The sequence below is a fragment of the Dromiciops gliroides genome, chromosome X (assembly GCF_019393635.1).
Source record: "Dromiciops gliroides isolate mDroGli1 chromosome X, mDroGli1.pri, whole genome shotgun sequence".
NCBI lineage: Eukaryota > Metazoa > Chordata > Mammalia > Microbiotheria > Microbiotheriidae > Dromiciops > Dromiciops gliroides.
Window position 1 is genome coordinate 25470701 of NC_057867.1, and position 12316 is coordinate 25483016.

The window sequence follows — 12316 nt, forward strand, 5'->3', positions numbered from 1 at the left end:
ACCTATCTTAGGTCACTTAGACACCTGAGATGGGCCTCGGGGTGCTCCAAGCACTTCTTCTCTAGTCCCTAATCTCACAGGCACCTCTCAAATGACGGCACTCTGCAAATGTTTTATGAAGCGTGGGGGTGGGGGGGTTAGTGTGATACCATATCTGGAATGAATGGTATGATGGCTTATAGGGGTCACCAGGTATTCTCTAGCTAAGAGGGGAAAATCCCTCTATAGATATAAAGAAATGCCACCTAATATTTTTATATACTATTTTATTTTCCCCCATTACATGTTAAAACATTTTTTTTTGCGGAGCAATGAGGGTCAAGTGACTTGCCCAGGGTCACACAGCTAGTAAGTGTCAAGTGTCTGAGGTCGGATTTAAAGTCAGGTCCTCCTGAATCCAGAGCTGGTGCTTTATCCACTGTGCCACCTAGCTGCCCTTGTTAAAACATTTTTGAACATTTTTTTAAAGTTGTCAGCTCCAAATTCTATCCCTCCTTCCCTCCCTCCCTGAGATGGTAAACAATCCAATAAAGGTGACACGTGCAATCATGTTAAACATTTCCATATTAGCCATTTTGTACAAGAAGACTCAAATTTTTTAAAAAGAGTGAAAGAAAGAAAGTGAAAATAGTATGCTTTGGTCTGTATTCAGACAGTATCAATTCTTTCTCTGGAGGCAGATAGCATGCTTCATCATGAGTCCTTTGGAATTGTCTTGGATCATTGCATTGCTGAGAATAGCTAAGTCATTTACAATTCTTCATCGAATGATATTGCTGTTACTGTACACAACATTCTCCTGGTTCTGCTCACTTTACTTTGCATTGGTTCATGTAAATCTTTCCAGGCCTTTCTGAAATCATCCTGCTTGTCATTTCTCATTGCACAATAACATCACATCACAATTATATACCACAGCTTGTTTAGTAATTTCCCAATTGATGGGCATCCTCTCAATTTCCAGTTCTTCATCTAATATATATATTTTGTGGGGCAATGAGGGTTAAGTGACTTGTCCAGGGACACACAGCTAGTAAGTGTCAAGTGTCCGAGGCCAGATTTGAACTCAGGTCCTCCTAAATCCAGGGCCGGCGCTTTATCCACTGTGCCACCTAGCTTCCCCCTGTCTAATATATTGTTTTTGTTTTTGTTTTTTGCAAGGCAATGAGGGTTAAGTGACTTGCCCGGGGTCACACAGATAGGAAATGTCAAGTGTCTAAGGCCAGATTTGAACTCAGGTCCTCCTGACTCCAGGGCCGGTGCTCTATCCACTGCATCACCTAGCTGCCCCCCTAATATATTTTTAATAAATTTCCAGTCCTAAAAAATCCCAGATTCCAAGTCCCCAATTCCTTCCTTTTACAAAGGTGGAAACTGAGGCCCAGAGAAGTTAAACAACTTTCCAGAGATCTCACAAGTTGCAGAGGTGATATTTGAACCCAAGTTCCTAGATTCTAGAACCCGTGTTCTTTCCACTGTGTCTTGCTGGCTCTCATGTAGGCCAACTCATACCTGAAGAGTGGATCAGTCAGTCATTCAAGAAGCATTTATTAAGTGCCTGCTATGTGTCAGGCACTGTGCTAAATGCCAGGGATGCAAAGAAAGGTAAATGACAGTCCCTGTGCCCAAGGAGCACCCAAGGATCCCAGGAAGTCTCCAACAAGGGCTCCCTTGAGGTTGGGAGGTTTTCTTCTGGTTTTACAGGGTAGCCCTGGTCTGCTGGGTCAGATCTCCCCCCTTATTCCTCCAGCATAAGCAAGTTCCTACCCAGCAAGAGACCATCTGGGGGTTTTCTCTCCCTGAGAGTCCTTGATTCCTTACACACCCCAGTGCACAAATGTCTCTGTTGGCACAGACGGGCCCCAGATGGCAAGATGGCCAGTGAACCAGTGCCTACTACCTTGTGCCAGCAGATTCCACAGAAAATGGCACAATCAGTTTTTTATCTTTAATTTAATTGGCCTGGCAGGAGCCACAGCGATTGAGGCAATTGAATTCTTTATTTGGGTTTAAGTTTTGTCTATAACGTCATCTTTATGTCAACTTTACTTCTAAATACAGTTCTCTCTTCCATATCACAGGGGTTAGGGACTCAGTGCCCCCAAGATCTAGAAAATCCAGGTAAAATTTTTTGGTCCTCTTTTCATACCAGAGAAGAAGATGTCTGATTTTTCTTTTCTTTTTTTCTTTTTCTTTTATGGGGTGTTTACAGTACTTTCTTGTAAAATTTGGGTCGATATTGTACAATACTATACATATATTTTATGCATTTCTGAGTTTCTAAACTTTTTCTGTGTCATCAGCTGGTCTTCACTTGTCATTTGCAGCTTCCACAAAACTCCCCAAATTCCTATTGAATGTCTTATGCTGACCGATGATATCAAAACCAAGATGGGGAAGGGATAACTATATATCTGTCCCCTGTGCAAAAGGGTGTTCCCCAACCATAGTCAACCACCTTAGCAAAGAAAAGAGACAAGTACATTTTCTTGACTTTAACTCTTCTCTGGGGTGTTTTGAGGCCATAATAATTTGTTAATAGTTTTATAATATGACTTAAATCATGAAAGTCTGGCAAGCTCATGGCTCATAATATCATCGGAATGAAAGCTGAAAGGGATCCTGTTGTCCTTGGACCATAAAACTCAGGGCTTTGAAGAGATCAGAGAGATGCTCTTGTTCAGTTCCCTTAATTTACATTTAAGGTAACTGATGTACAGCGAGGGGTAGGGACTTGCCTCAAGTCTCACGGGCAGTTTTCTGTCTTCGAATGCAGTGCTCTTTCCATTATGAGCTGTTTGTTTTGAATAACTTTGTATTTCATAAATCAAGGTTTGCCCAAAGTATTCTCCTTGTTTTTAATGTCAGGGCTTGGGCTGACATTCAAGGACTATAATTAAGTAAATCAACAGTACTTGGCATGTAGCTAGGTGGCCCAGAGGCCTGGAGTCAGGAAGTCCAGAGTTTAAATCCAGCCTCAGATACTTATTAGCTCTGTGACTTTGGGCAAGTCATTTTACCACCTCTCTGCCTCATTTTCTTCATCTGTAAAATGGAGATAATAACATCTACTTTCCACTTCCAGGGTTATTGTGAGGATTAAATGAGGTAATATTTATAAAAAGCACTTAGCACAGTGCTTGGAATATAGTAGGTGCTATATAAATTCTAGCTGATATGATTATGTAGCAGGGGCAGCTAGGTGGCACAGTGGATAAAGCACCAGCTCTGGATTCAGGAGGACCTGAGTTCAAATCCAGCCTCAGACACTTGACACTTACTAGCTGTGTGACCCTGGGCAAGTCACTTAACCCCAATTGCCTCACTAAAAAAACAAAAACAAAAACAAAAAGAAATGCCACTTCAACCAATAGAGAGCTTCTTCACCTGCTTTCAGGCTTCTCTTCCCTGTTTTGTTGTATTTCGGTTTTGCTTTTCCTTTTAAAACAATTGTAGCTTCCTGCACTGTCTTGATAGTGGAGTTGCAGTTAAGTGGCAATGCCTGGATGTCATATATCTAGCTGTTAGCACGCCCCCTAGTGGACCTGATTGCTGAACATTGTACCCAGTGCTAGCGGAGTGTTAAGGGGCCTTAGTCTGGGGATGCTAAGTATTGTCAAGGAATTGGAGCTAACCTCACTGAGGTTTTTACTCACAGAGCTTCCATCTTAGAAATGCTACTTGTACCAATGTGGAAGTAGAACATGGCTACCGTTCAAAAGCCCTGAGCCATCCAAGGGCCCTTTGTTATAGGAAGTTAGGGTGTCTCAGTGGACAGAGTGCTGGGTCTGGAGCCAAAAATATCTCAGTTAAAATCTAGACTCAGACATTTACTAGCTGGGTGACCCCTGGGCAGGTCGTTTCACCTCTGCCTCAGTTTCCTCATGTGTAAAATCAGGATAATAACAGCATATACCTCCTGGAAGTTATTGCAAGGATCGAAAAGCACTTAGCATGGTACCTACCACATAGTAGGTGCGTTATAAATATTTATTCTTTCCCTCACCTCCCAGGAATGGCTAGGAAAAGAAGGCCACAACAAATAGTGGAGTACATTGGGAGGAGCACTGGGACTTGGGTCCAAAGACCCCTGACTACATCCTGCTTCTGTCTCTCCTGCTTAAGTCCTCTATGAAGTCAGGTCAATTGCTTCCCCTCTTTGAGCCTCAGTTTCTCCCTCTGCAAAATAAGCCATTAAATGAGGGCACCTCCCAACTATGTATGAGCCTCATACTTTAACTTTCTCCAGGAACCCTGAGACAATCAGTGAGCATCAAGTCCCTGCTATGTATCAGACAGTGGGCATCAGGCTATGGACTGGTAGTAGATAGAAAGAACTCTCCTGTGAGGACCATCCCCTCCCAGTGCATTTTGATCCCTTCTCTGAAGCTTATATTTTTAGAAAGTTTCCCAGAGTAATAAAAGGTTAAGTTATTTGCCCAAGGTCAGATAGCCAATATGCTCCAAGACAAAAACCAAACTGTCACCACCCTCAAGGGATTCATGATCTCACGGATTTGGGAACTCCCTCCAACATGCAGATCAAAAGCCAGGCAGCTGGGTGGCACTGCAGTGAATAAAGTGTCGGCCCTGGATTCAGGAGGACCTGAGTTCAAATCCGACTTCAGACGCTTGACACTTACTAGCCATGTGACCCTGGGCAAGTCACTTAACCCTCATTTCCTTGCACAAACAAAACAAAACAAAAACAAAAAAACCAGTGAATCATGCCCATGCTATGGGACTCTTGTCCATGTCCTCCCATCAATTCCTCCCAAAGGGACCACTCCATGTGCTAGAGACCAGAGCTTCTTCTTGTTGTTGTTTTTGAGTCATATCCAAATCTTTGTAACCCCATTTGGAGTTTTCTTGGTCAAGATACTGGATCAGTTTGCCATTTCCTTTTCTTCCTGCTCATCTTACAGATGAGGAAACTGAAGCAAACAAGGTGAAGTAGCTTGCCCAGGGTCACCCAGCTATTGTCTGAGGCTGTATTTGAACCCAGGTCTTTCTGAGTCCAAGCCTGGTGCTCTACCCACCAGGCTGCCCAACCTTTTGAACTTCCAAACTTCTGAAATCACAAGACCTGAGGCTACAGTCTTATTCACCCCAAAGGGAAAAGAACAAGGGCAGAGGCCAAGGACTGAGGTCCTTTCACAGGGCTATATAGCATCAGAGGGGAGAGGGGCCCATGACTTCTTCCCTTACAGCATTGGCTCCTATTGGTCCCCATGAGTGAAGGAGTCATGGAATGAGGCAAAGAGCCATCCATGACTCTTCACTTTCTCCTTCCCTTGCCTCCTTTCCCTCCCCTCCCCCACCATATCATCTTAGCCCCATTCCAATAGCTTCCTAATTGGTTTCCCTGCAGATTCCCCTCCCCTATCCTTTCACACAGCTGCCAAATTTATATTCCTAAAACACAGATCTGACCACCATACTCCAAAGCCTTCAATGGCTCCCTATTGTCTTTGGGATATCCCACAAAATTTCCAATTTTGAAAACTCCCCACACTCTCCGCTGCCTCCCTTTTCATCATATTTTATCCAATTCCCTTAATACACTCTCCATTCTAGTCTCACTGATCTGCAAGCCGTTCCCTGTTGTAAATAGCATTCCTTTTCATTTATTTTTACATCACTTTCATTTCTGAATATCCCTGTGCCTCCCCTACCTATTAAGTCTTTGTCTGCAAACCAAAGGACACACGATGGAGTTTAATATCCCACCTTAGCCAAGAAGAGAAGGGAGGAACTTTTTTTCATCTTTTCCTCAGGGTCAGACTTGGTCATTAGAATTACCCAGAGTTCAGTTTCATTTTGGCCTTCATACCTTTGTATACACAGTCCTCATGTTTTCCTCACCTCTGCCCTCCTACACAAGACCTTTCCAGAACTCCCCACTTACTACAACTCTCACCTTCTTTAAATTACTTCAGATTTACTTACTTGACGAGAGGCAGTGTAGTATAATGGACACAGAGCTGGATTTAGAGTGAGGAAGAACTGGGTTCAGGTCTTGCTTCTGGCACATATGACCACATGGCCCTATTCAAGTCAACTACCCCTCTCAATGCCCTCAGACAACTCTCAAGAACTCTTAGTTGCAAAGGAGGTGTCATCTGCATTGGTAGAGGGGGTGTGCTTACTCAGGAATTCCCAATACCAAGGAAATCACAGGTCTGGTCAATTACTTGAATGTATGTCATGCCCTCTGCCCTTCCCCTCCCCCCTCTCCCAGGTAGAATGGATGCTCTTTGAAGGCAGGACTGATTTCATTTTTGTCTGGAACAGTGTTGGGCACATAGTACATTTTGCTTGAATTGAATACCCCATATACTTGTCCCTCATTGAATATTTCTATTAACTTAAAAAAATCTTCAAGTATATATTAAAGCATTTAAAAATTGAACATAAAATAACAATATGCCCATTGTCCATTTCATTTTAATGTCTTATTTTGATTGCTATTCTTTGTCTTTACATCTCCTTCATTCCTAAATATATCTCCTCCTCCTTCCCCCACCAACCCCCACCCCATGATCCATTCCTGATAACATAGAATAAAAAAGAGAGAAAATGAAATGTAATTCAGCAAAATAGAGTCACCCATCAACCATGCCTGATGACAGTATATGCAGTCATAGCCTCTCACCCTTGCAAAGAAGGAAAGGTAGGGTATTTTTAGAGGCAGCCAGTGGCTCGGAGCACTGGGTTGGAGTCGGGAAGACTTGAATTCAAATCCAGCCTCAGATACTTCCTAGCTTATGTGACCTTGGGCAAGTCACTTAACCTCTGATGGCCTAACAAAATGGGTCCACTGAAGAAGGAAATGGCAAACCATTCTAGTATTTTTGCCAAGAAAACACCAAGTCACTCACAAAGGGTCAGACACAACTGAAATGACAACAACAAAGGGCATTTTTCTCAACTCTGTTGGATTGAATACCCCATTTCCTTTTCCTTTATGAGCTATTTTGGGAACCTTAAAATCTTAAAATATGAAGTGTTTAAAAATTAAAAATAAAAACCCTGAATATGCTTGTTTTCATTTTTACAAGGCAATATATTAGAACTCAAAATTTTAAAAATGAATGTTAAAAAATTTACATGTAATTGAGGGAAAATACAATCCTAAATAAGAAAAGAAGGTAATATGTTCAATTAAATGGATTTTGTTTAGTACACCATAGCTTTTTTCTTAATCGTAAACTCACAGAAAAAGGTAACTACTAACTAATCCTACCTTCTCAATCTAAGAAGGTATGAGGTATGTATGGTTATCATAACATCTTGAATATTTAATGGATCCGTGAGCACCCCCAATGTGGATGCTACCCACAATGGTACAAACTGCATTTAACTACACCACCTCCTCTCATGGGACTCCAAGTCCATCCTTTAATCTCCCACAAGTGGGTCACCCATGCATACCAATGGAGTATGTGGGCTACAATTCGTTTGACCTTTCTATTCAAAAATTACATTCTTAGAAATGGGAATCAGTTTCTGATAGATCTTGGAGATGAAACCTTTATCAGACAAAACTTTCTACAAAGATTTTCCCCCCAGTTACCTGTTTCCCTTCTAATTTTAACTTCCTTAGATTTCTCTATGCCAAAGCTCTTAAATTTTATATTCAAAAACTTGCTCACTTTGTTTTTGGGAGCCTATCTTGAGGTCTTTAGTCATGAAAGCTTGTCCTATCCATGGACCCAAAAGTTTATTTTTTCCTTGGTTCTCTCACTGAATTGTGATATTTTTTAATGTTTATTTTCCCCTGGAACTTGTGGTCAAATAGTGATCTTTCTCCCAGGAACTGGAGGCTTTGGGTTTATCTGACACTTTTACAGAGTTTGCTAACTTCTGTATGTTGTGTAGCTAATTGGTTCCACTGATAGACCTCTGTTTTTCAATCGGTACCAAATCTGATTCCAGTCTTTTCATACCGTTTCAGATGTGGACTTCTACAATGGCAATCTGCCACAGCTTCCTTATGTCACTCACTTTAGTTCTCTGGATACCATGACATTTAGTGATTTGATAGCATCACTGGAAGAGATTTGGTGTTTAAAGCATGAAAGCACTTTACTTTGCACATGTTTTGTATTTATCTTCCTACATATTGTACCCCACCCCCCAGAGAAATCTGGGCTACTTGAGGCCAGTTACTGGTTTTGGTTTGGTTTTTCTATACTTAGCAGCCAGGCAAGCTACAGTTGAGATAAAATATTTTATTCCATTTTTGTTTACATTTAAGTGTTTCTACCATCTGGAATTCACTGGTGTGTATGGTGTAATATGTCTCTAAATTTTTTTTTCCACCAAATTGCCAACCAGTTTTCACAAGTACATTTTGTTGTGAACCCTTTCCTCAGTTTTGATTGACTGTAAGCTCATAAAACACTACGCCTTAATATATACTCATTTAGAATATAGGATAAGATTCCCTAAACACACCCTGTCACTTTCCTGACTCCATATCTTTGCTAATACTGTTCCTTCTACCTAGAGTACAATTCCTACCTCCTCCATCTATGCCTATCAAAACTCACCCTTCACTGAAGACATCAATAAAAACTTATTTTTTTAAAAAAAATTCATCCTTCTGAATGCAGATTGAATCATACATTTTTACTTTTGTTGGTTTTTTTTCTTTTTTGAGGTTTTCCCCTTTTGTTCTGATTCTTCTTTCGCAACATGACTAATGCAGAAATGTTTAATGTGATTGTACATATATAACCTATATCAGATTGCTTGCCCTCTTGGGGAGGGGGAAGGGAGAAAAATTTGAAACTCAAAATCTTATAAAAACAAACTTTGAAAACTACCTTTACATATAACTGGAAAAAATACTATGAAGATTGAAAAAAATTAGGCTATCATGTAACTTGAAAAAAATTCATCTTTCAAGCTACATCTGAAATGTCTCCTCCTCCAAGGGGCTTTCCCTAATTTCTCCCCACCTCCAACCAGATATGATCCCTCCTTCCTCTGAACCCCCCCCTCCCCATATTCTTTTGTATCTTTCTCTCATTTCACTGCTTTTGTTTTTTGATCCCAATGAATGGAATAGAAAAGCTTTTTATTAAGTTCTTCCTAAGTGCAAAGCATTGGGGTCACAAATAGAAAATCGAGGTGGTCCTTGTTTGTCAAGGAACTCACATTCTAATTAGGGAAGGCAACACATAAAGGAGGGTGCAACCTCATGGCAGATGGAAAGGCCAGGTGGTACTGAGGATCTGGTAGGAGGTAGAAACTTCATTTTCAATGGAAGCTACATCACAGAAGATGCATTACCATATGCTTTGCTTCAGTATCCTGAGCACCATAGATCTGACAGGCAGATAAAACCTCCTATATGTGTAATCTACCCATGTTATAAAGTGAACTCCTGAAGAACAGGGACTGTCTTGGTTTGCTATTTGTAACCCCAGTGCTTAGCACACAGTATGGCACTATATAAATACTAGTTATTAGTAGTAGTAGTAGCATGCTTAATAAATGCTTCTTCATTCATTCATTCATTTGTTCATTCTTTCAGGGAAAGCGGCAGGGCAGATGGTAAGGCCCAGTGAACCTTTGGGAGCAATGGCAGAGCAGATGGTCCCGGACTAATGACTGTTGGGAAGGGAGTAGCAAGCCCAAGATCAGTGAGTGGGGCTCTGGGTAGTCTCAGACAAAAGTGGAGACGTGGGAGTTGCGGTGGGGTTCTACCATCCAGTCTAACAAGATGCAGAATCATGTGCTTTATGGACATGGCCCCCATGCAGATTAATTTTGCTTGACTATGTTTAATTGGTTATAAGGGGTTCTCCCCCACCCCATTTCTTTCTCTGTTTTCAGTAGCAGTGGGGAGGACCATTGAAAAAAAATCTTTTTAAACAATGCACAGAATTTATAAGGAAGTACAGATAAGCAGGACAGTTTTGAAAATACTGTGTAGAATCTGTTATATACTTTTATTTTTTAAAAGCAACATGAAAAAGATTTAGTTTCAGAATCTTTTTGTGTTTTGTCTATATGGAATTTTTTTTCCTTTAAATTCAAAATAAAAGAAAATTTAAAAGAGCAAATGTCCAGTGCCCATTGGGAACTGAACAATGGAAGAGGGAAAGGGTTCCTAAGGCCTGCTCTTGCTGGCTCACTGGGTCTCCAGTTAGAGGTCTGGGGCAGGGGAAGGGAAGGTACCTAGTCTAGGACAGGAACAGAGACAATGGCAATATCCTCAGGTGCATTACAAAGATGGCAGTGTGGTATAGTGGATAGAAGCTAGACTTGAGAGTCAGGAAGTCCCAGGTTCAAATCCTAGGTCATGGGGGCAGCTAGGTGGCAGGGTGGATAAAGCACTGGCCCTGGATTCAGGACCTGAGTTCAAATACAGCCTCAGACACTCGACCCTGGGCAAGTCACTTAACCCTCATTGTCCTGCCCCCCCCCCCAAAAAAAATTCTAGGTCAGATACTTACTATGTATTTTGTTTTCTAGATACTTACTATGTAACCTTAGGCAAGTCATTTAAGCTCTTCAAAAACCATAGCTGGAGATATGGAAGGGAAGTCGGAAGTCTGTCTAGGCCATTTTTTTAGAGATGAGGAAACTGAGGCCCAAGGAGGGGGTAGTAACCTGCCCAAAGTCACACAAGGTAATATTTAAGCATCAGATGGAAGATTTGAACCCCAACCTTCTGACCCCAGTTTCCTCATCTGCAAAATGGACTCAGTGACCTCTAAATCAATGATTCATGACCTTACAATCCTAAAACAAGGAGGTAAGGCCCAAGGGGGAAAATTCAAAATTTGATTCAAAATTTAACTGGGCGAAGATAGGAAGGAAATCCCAGGCACAGGGACCATTTTGAGCAGTAGGAGAGTGTAAAGCATTCTGGTAGACTGAGTAGTCTAATGTGGTTGAAGCATAACATGTGGAGAGTGATTGAATAAGATCAGAAAAGTAATAATAATAAATATTATTATTATTATTATTTCAGGCCAGACTGAATGTCTAGCTAAAGAGTTTGAACTTGATTCTGGAGGCAATAGGGAGTCAATGAAGATTGCTGAGCCAAGGAATGACCTAACCAGAGCCATACATTTAGAGATCATTCTGGCAACTGTATGGACAACTTAGACGAGGAGTGTAGAGGTGGAAAGATCTATTAGGATACTGCTATTGTCTAGATGGGAGGTGTGGCAAAATATTGGAATTTGGCAGATGCCCAGGGGTCCGACCTGATTGATTTAGTAGTGTTTGAATTGGGTGTGAACTATACTCCTCTAAAACTTAGTATTACTACAGAGGTAATGAATCAGAAAAGATAATAAATGTAAAAGATGGGACTGTAGTAGAAGGAACTAAATTTGGTAACTGAAGGAGTGAGGGGAGAAGCAGCTCCAAGACTACAAATATGGGCAACCAAGTGAAGGATGGCGCCATAGACAGGAATAGTCAAGTCAAAAGAAGCCCATTTGGGAGCAAAAGATAAGCTATTTCAGCCATGTTGGGTTTGCTGTGTGTTGTAGGCAGGCAGAGAAAAAGGCTGGGAGCTGTGAGGTGGTGCCACAGTGCATAGGGCCCTGGGCTTGAAGTTAGAAGACTCCTCTTCATGAGTTTGAATCTGGCCTTGACACTCACTAGCTGTGTGACCCTGGGCAAGTCACTCCACCCAGTTTGCCTCCATCTCCTCAGCAAAATAAGCTGGAGAAGGTGATGGCGAACCACTCCAGCTGCCCAAAAAACCTCAAATGGGACCATGGAGAGTTGGACACAGCCAAACGATGTCAGAGATAGAAGTCTGGTGCTCAGAAGAGAGAGCAACACTGGAAAAAGAAGTCTAGGGATCATCTAGAGGAGCAGGAGTTGAATCTGTGGGAGTGAAACTGCAGAAGACTCTAAAGGGGGAAGAGGCACTAGAAGGAACCTTAGGTTTGGAAACAGAACCGAGGTTCAAACTCCAGCTTGGCCACTTATCTCTGTGACACTGGTCAAGTCACAAGCTCATTTTCTCATCTGAAAAATGAAGGGACTGGACTAGATTGGAGGTATCAAACATCAGGCCTCATGAGCCCACAACACTCCCAAGTGCAGCCCAAACCAGATTAAAATATCATTGGGAAATATTTAACAAAGTAAATAAAAATGCACTAGAATATAGATAATGTGTGGTTTTCTAAGTCAACATGCAGCCTATTTATGGTTCACCTGGCCTGTTTATAGTTTGACACCAATAGACAAGATGATTTCTAAGGTCCCTTCTGGCTCGAAATCTATGATCTTAGGGATGACCTTAGCCCTTCCTGGGCCTCAGTTTCTTCCT